Here is an 8,082-nt window from a genome sequence, read left to right as displayed (position 1 = left end):
GTACATTTGTTGAAATGTGGATGGTGGAAACTGTCATTTCAGAAACACTTGTGTTACTGAACTGAACAGAACGGAAGAACTGCTTTAGGAAGCTTTAAGGTGTGGATAAATGTTCCGACTCAGTGCTGTGAAAATGATCCAGAATGAATGATTGAAGTGAAGAGACCGACTCTCAGACTTTATAAAGATGATGCAGGAGTTTAATAAAACACTATCAGATAGTTATGACTGATAGTGTTAATGGAGCGACTGTCAGCCCTCCATTCAGTTACTGTTAACGGATCACTGAACAGTGAGAATGATGGAATGTGAGCTACAGGCTGAAGACTCACCTTCAGAGAATCTACCTGTAAACTGGGACTTTCTGTGAGGAATGTTATCAATGTAACAGTATTAGAAATTAATGTAATCAAAAATTATGAATGTAAATTTAAAATGAAATTAAATTCTGATGGTTTTTGGGGAGACTTTTATTTTGAAGATCTCTGTACACTCAGAACTCTGTAATTAGAAGCTGTAATTTATATACAGATGTATTTTAAATAGTTGAATTAATCATGTAAACTAACTGTGTCAGTTCATAAACAGTGCTGTGTTTGTGATGATGTCATCATTTTGGTTTGTTTGTACTGATACACTGAATGTATGGGGCGTTTGAGGGGGTGGGGTGTTTCACTCAGGCACATATAACAGAGCACGCTGAGGGGTCCGAGACCACTGCTGGCTCTTGTTTTGGCAAAGCCAGTGACTTCCAACAAGGTCTCACAAAAATTAGTACATATACGACGAAAGGACCAGCCCAGATATTCGTAACACTTGTGCGCAGACAATTCATGGTTCGTAGTTATTTTACGGTCATTCTTAAGCTCCAGCAGTCGTAGCGGTATGCACACAACGAGCTCCCGTCCACTAGTAGCGCTGTTTTGGTAAATCCACACAACCTGTCACATTATGAAGAAGAATTGAATAAAGAGCGCCGTAAACTCTGTGGGAGAAGATTATCTGAGGTCTGCTGGGACGACAGGAGAGAAGTATGGCTAAAGAAAATCCCCCAATAATATCTGGCTGAAGAGCCGCAGAGCCACAGTTTCACGCCAGCAGTTTCACTCCAGCAGGTTCAAGCCAGTGGCGTTCAGCACATGTGCTGACCCTTGTGGTTTTTCTTAGCGGGCTTTAGGCTAATCAACGTCACAGTTTTTATAATGCAATACTTCTGTTTAAGAAAACTGTGTATGCATTTTAAATGATTGCAAGACAATCTAATAAAAAGTCTCTATTTTGACCACAAGTTCTGCAAAGGGACAGATTTTGGTCAGTGATCAAGTGCATAGTTTTTTTCATTCTGCAAGAATTCACCTGTAAAACTCTAACTGTTCTTTTAAAGCTTCAAGCTTTGGTAACAGAGAACATGATTTCATTCAGTACCTTTCATGGAAATCTAGAATTGATGGTGATCTTATTAGGCTTTAGCCATTTGGTTGTTGTTGTATGAAAACCAGTTCACTTCAGTATGTTATGCAGTGTTGCATGTGTGTTTATTTATCACATGCTCTCTACTCTGGATCCATCAGTGGAAAAGCACCACCAATTGCAGGTGTTTGTTTGGCAGATCATTCTCAGCAGAGCAGTGGCACTAATGTGGTAGCGTGGTTCTGTTCTGACTATATCAGCCTGGTACCGGTGCTACACACACAAAATCAGTATCACTGGTTAGCAGTGATCCTATGGTGGTCCCTTGCTGCTGATGGATGGGATTGGGCAATACAGTTAATAACTGTAATTACAAAGTGCACCTGTACAGTAGGTCTTTCTGGTAAAAACGGCAGTTAGCATCGGAAGGTGAACCTCCAAAGAAGTTGTTGGGATGATTTCTGAGCCAGTTCAGCCCCATTCATCTGAGTGGAAAGTAAGGCAGCCTTCCACCAAAGAAAGATGACCGACTGCCAGACCACAGCTGATGGACAGCGGCGGTGACAGGACTGCCTTCCTAAACCTTTTTATTGTGAAGAATGTGATGCCGACCACCACATGCTTCAGGTTTTACACAATAGAGAAGCAATGCTGGGGGGTTTTATCAGCCCATTTCTCCAACAATCTGGACTGATGGAAACTATAAAATTACTGAGAGAGGTAAATATGTGCCAGAAGGGACTATAACTCTAAAGTTCAGCTTTACAGAAAAATCCCGGTCTGAGCCCCCATGAGCATCAGCAATGCAGACGGTGTCAGGAAAAACTCCCTAAGAGCAAGAGGAAGAAACCTTGAGAGGAACCAAGACTCAGAAGGAGAACCCGTCCTCCTCTGGACCACACCGGACAGCAAACAGCGTTAATATAAAATATTAGAATACAAAACGGGGGAAACAGGAGGAGCAATGGGTATAATTAGATAGACTGAGTCTGCAGCATCACCACCAGGAGGGTCAGTTCATGCAGGTGAGGTTTGCACAGCTTAGCACAGCGAGAAGCTCCATGGTGGGCAAAACGGTGCAGATCAGCCAACAGAGATGGAGCTCTGGTGACCCTAGCAGCTCTGGTGGCTCCCATGAGGCAGACGTCGCTCAGGGGCTCAAATAAAGGGAGAGAGAGAGAGAGAGCGAGAGAGAGAGAGAGAGAGAGAGAGAGAGAGAGAGAGAGAGAGAGAGAGAGAGAGATTGATTTCAAAAAGAGAGAGAGATTGATTTCAGAGAGAGAGAGAGAGATTGATTTCAGAGAGAGAGAGAGAGAGAGAGAGAGATTGATTTCAGAGAGAGAGAGAGAGAGAGATTGATATCAGAGAGAGAGAGAGAGAGAGAGAGAGAGAGAGATTGATATCAGAGAGAGAGAGCGAGAGAGAGAGAGAGAGAGAGACAGCAGTAACAGCAGCAAAGATTATGAGCTCCTAAAACTTAAAGGTTTTTGTTAATTGTTTGGATGTACACCAGCAAACAATAGTCTAAACTCTACCTAAACATACCAGGAATATTTAGACTAACTTTGAGGCTCTACAGACCAGCAGAAAAGGAAGAAACTGATCTAACAAGATCCAGCTATCAACCTGGGCTGCATCTCAGACAGCACATTTAAACAAAAACAACAAAAACAACAGAAAACTGCTCAGCAGGGGAAGAACAGGAAAAGACCTGGACCAAATCTAGGAGACACAACACAAACAGAGGAAAACAACAGACCAGACTGACTGATAAAGGGGTGAGCTTCCTTTATAACTCCCTGAGAGAAGCTTTTTAAACAGCTTTAAACATTTTCAGCACTGCTAGTCCACAATTAGCTCAGATAGAACCTTTGTGAGCCGGATAGAATCTCTGCTAGGGCAGCTTAGTGGACAGAGCCTCAGCTCCTTAGCTATCAGATACCCGGAAGTTGCCAACAGTGAGAGCAAAAAGAAGAAATACAAGGCAGGAATATTAAGAGAACACCCAGAGACACTGAGAGCAGATTTCACCATAATAAACGGGAGAGAAACTAAAGCTGACCTACTGTTTTACACAGAACACCCAAATGTTTGACATTCAGCTCTCCTTACTGACAATAAGCACTTTAAAATGTGTGGTAATAAAACGATGAGGCAGCTCTACACTGATGCTCACCTAAGTTTAACATAAATATTTACAAAACTGGAACAATCATGATTCAAGGGTCGGAAACAAATCTTGAAAAATTTGAACAGGACTTTCAAAGACTGAAGTCACTTGTGGAGAAGAATAAACCCACTCCACCCCCCACAGCAGAACGCAGTGATGTGATGTCTGCCTCACCCCCACACACAGGCCCCAGGACCGTTCTAACAGACCCAACCGGTACCAGCAGAGTCTCACCCAGAACACCTGCAACAGTCAAGCGCATTCAGGACTGCCTCTCCCTACTAGAGGTGGAGATGATGGAAATGAGAGAAAACAAACTTGCTGAAAACGACATTATTCAACAACCGAGAACTAAACTAACTCAGCACAAGAAAGAGACTCAGCATAAATTCAGACAAACTGAAAGAGATTGGAATTCACTTCAAAGAGAAAACAAGACTCTAAAAGATGATTTCATGAGATTAAAAGAAGAGCTGATACAGAAAGACACACAGATCACCAGCCTCACAGAGCAGCTCCTAAAGGAGACGACAAGACACTGCACAGACGCCCTCTATACAAAAGACCGTACACTACGTCCTGAGAACAGCGGAAAAGAGACAGAGCTCCGCCCCTCCAGCGCTCAGAGTGAGCCAGAGCTCCGCCCTTCCAGCGCTCAGAGTGAGCCAGAGCTCTGCCCCTCCAGCACTCTACAGAGTGAACCAGAGCTCCGCCCCTCCAGCACTCTACAGAGTGAGCCAGCGCTCCACCCTTCAAGCACTCTACGGAGTGAGCCAGAGCTCCACCCTTCCAGCACTCTACAGAGTGAGCCAGAGCTCCGCCCCTCCAGCACTCTACGGAGTGAGCCAGAGCTCCGCCCCTCCAGCTCTCTACGGAGTGAGCCAGTGCTCCGCCCCTCTAGCACTCTACAAAATGAGCCAGAGCTCCACCCCTCCAGTGCTCCACATAATGAGCCCTCTAAATACAACCACCTACAGGATCATTCCCTTCCAGCCCCTCTATGTCCTCCTGTTGTGCACCATTCACAACGTCACATGCCAGGCCGACCTGTACCGCCTCCCAAAACAGCACTACTCATCGACTCCAACGGGAAATTTTTAAAACATCGACAGACAGAGTAGGAAAATTTTGGTGCCCCACAACCCAAGCAGCACATGAACTGCTTCACCCTGCACAGTTGGGTACGCCAGATAACATTATTATACACACAGGAACAAATGAGCTGCGTTCACGTGGGAAATGTCTCGCAACAGCAGTAATACAGACAGCTCTGAAAGCTCAACAGGAGTTTCCAAACACTAACATCACCATCTCCACCTTACTGCCACGAAGAGACGTTCCCTATGAAACGATCAAGGAAATTAATGATACTATCAGCACAGAATGTGCCAGTATGACTGGCATTAAAATTTCCCATCATCAACACTAACAGCTGAACACCTATATGACCACGTTCATGTAGATAAAAACTATGCTTGGATGTTAGCATATGACCTGGGAGCAGCTATACCTAACCCCTGTTTCCTAGCACCTTCTCCAGTCAGGGGACAACCAGAAAACCAGCAGCACTAGCATGTGATCAGTCACACAGACCACCATCCAAAGAACAAAGTGCAACTTAAGAGAGGCAGACGGAGGAGAGCCCCACCAAACACTGCAACACCCAGCAGAACCTCAGAGCACAACTCTACGAATAGTAGAGCCCGGCACAGCACCACTGCAACTAGCAGAACCACGGCCAGCATCACTGTACCCAGCAGAACCACGGCCAGCAACATTGCACCCAACAGAACCACAGCCAGCAACACTGCACCCAACAGAACCACGGCCAACTTCACTGCACCCAACAGAACCACGGCCAACATCACTACACCCAGCAGAACCACAGCCAGCAACACTGCACCCAACAGAACCACGGCCAACATCACTGCACCCAACAGAACCACGGCCAACATCACTGCACCCAACAGAACCACGGCCAACATCACTACACCCAGCAGAAACCTGATCAACCCTTACAGCAGACCCCCACCAAGTGATGCTACACACTGCACAACACAGACATCTCCACAACCCTGCCAGCAGCCCTCCTATGCTCAGGTGGCATCCAATGGGAAACAAACAGACCATCCAGCCTTTGAAGAGGTGAAACAACTACTCCAACTTATCTGCAGAATCGTTGGATAAACTAAACAGAACTCTAAAAGTTATTACTTTTCTAATTATTATTATTGTTATTGTTATGATCTTTTTATACTATTCATACTGTAACTTGTACTTCTACTCAAAAAAAGTCCTGATCACGTCCTGAACAGAAACGGTACAGAGCTAGTGCACCTCTGCCCATCCTCAGGTCTGTATATTCTTAATGGCAGGATCAGAGGGGACTCTTTAGGGAGATTCACATACTGTTCAGCTCTTGGGTCTAGTGTAGTCGACTACGCAATCACTGACATGGACCCCTCCACTATTAGTGCATTCACTGTCAGACCACAGCTGCCACTCTCAGATCACTGTCAGATCAATGTTTATCTAAAAAGAATCAGTCAGCACAAAACAGTGAATCATGAGTCCTGTAACACAATCCAATTAAACAACACACTCAGATGGAGTCATGACAGTGAACTGAAATTTAAAACTGCTATTATCTCCCCAGAAATCAATAACCTTATTAATACATTTTTATCAGAATCATTTGAAATAAACCAATTGGCTGTTAATATGGCTGTGTCACAAATCAATGACATATATTATAAATCAGCTAAGAAAGCAGGCATCAATTTCACAAATACCACAAACAACCAAAAACCAAAGAAGGAAGAATGGTTTGATGAAGACTGTAAAATAATACGAAAGAAATGAAAACATCTGTCAAACCAAAAACACAGAGAGCCACACAATATTCGAATCCTCTCAAACTATGCCGAAACGCTAAGAGAATATAAAAAGATCTTAAGACACAAAAAACACAGCCACTACATTCAAAATCTAAAGAAAACAGAAGATTCCATTGATCAGAATCAATTCTGGGAACAGTGGAACAACCTGAGCAACAAAACTCCACAAAACCTGGCCATAGACAATCCAAATATCTGGAAAAATCATTTTAAGAAATTATACGAGCAATTACCACAAGACAGCCTCAACTTAGAACAACAGAACATTAAAGACAAATTAAAAACACTAGAATTAAGTATCAAAAACTATCAAGACCCACTTGATTATCAAATCTCACTAGAAGAATTAAATCATCAAATCAAAAAGCTTAAGCCTAGAAAAGTCTATGGCCACGACAGCATCAGGACAGAGATGCTGAAGAGCAGCAGCCCCAAGCTGCTGCAGGCACTGCTCAGGTTGTTCAACATCGTTCTCCAGTCCGGCTGCTTTCCTGAGATCTGGTGCTGGGGGCTTATTTCCCCGATCTACAAGAGTGGAGACAAACTGGACCCTGATAACTACCGAGGCATCTGTGTGAGCAGCAACCTGGGGAAGGTTTTCTGCTGTATTATTAACGCCCGAATACAGGCCTTCCTTACCGAACACAATGTCTTGAGTAAAGGACAAACTGGCTTTCTACCAAATCATCGCACTACCGACCACATTTACACCCTACACACCCTAATCAACCAACATATTCACCAACAAAATAAGAGAAAAGTTTTTGCATGTTTTATAGATTTTAAAAAAGCAATTGATTCCATTTGGCAAGAAGGTCTATATTACAAAATTCTCCAAATCGGTGTCGGGGGTAAAGTCTATGACATCATTAAATCAATGTATGTCAATAATAAATGTGGAATAAAATTGGCAATAAAATGACAGATCTCTTCACTCGAGGCTGTGCTGTCAGGCAGGGCTGCAGCTTGTCCCCTACTCTATTTAACATGTACATTAATAATTTAGCGGTGTTACTGGAGCGATCTGCAACACCTGGCCTGACACTAAACCAAACAGACGTTAAATTTCTCCTCTACGCAGATGACTTTGTGCTGCTGTCGCCCACTGAAAAGGGGCTACGGCAGCACTTGGATCTGCTAGAGCAGTACTGGCAGAACTGGGCCCTGACAGTCAACCCAAACAAATCTGAAGTCATGATCTTCCAAAAGAAAACCAGATGTCAAGAAAGCAGATATGTGTTCAATCTGGGAGACGCCGCCCTGGATCAAACGCTTTCCTACGATTACCTGGGAATAAAGAATAGTGCCTCAGGAGGCTTCGGTCTGGCAGTGAATGCACTGAAAGAAAAGGCCTGCAGAGCCTCGACTCAATCAGGAAACAGTTCCACAAGATTAACATCCCAATCAGAATCTGGACAAAGATCTTCGACAGTGTAGTCCTGCCCGTTGCGGTGTATGGTAGTGAAGTCTGGGGTCCACTCAGTCATCGTGACTACACTAGATGGGACAAGCATCCCACTGAAGTCCTGCATATACTCTTACCTTCGTTTGCGTTTTTTTGACCATTCATAAATTCCCTTAATATTCACCCCAAGGCATCAAAAT

The sequence above is a fragment of the Colossoma macropomum genome, unplaced genomic scaffold (assembly GCF_904425465.1).
Source record: "Colossoma macropomum unplaced genomic scaffold, Colossoma_macropomum, whole genome shotgun sequence".
NCBI classification, from domain to species: domain Eukaryota; kingdom Metazoa; phylum Chordata; class Actinopteri; order Characiformes; family Serrasalmidae; genus Colossoma; species Colossoma macropomum.
The sequence above is the reverse complement of the archived record's forward strand: the minus strand, read 5'-3'. Positions refer to the sequence as shown.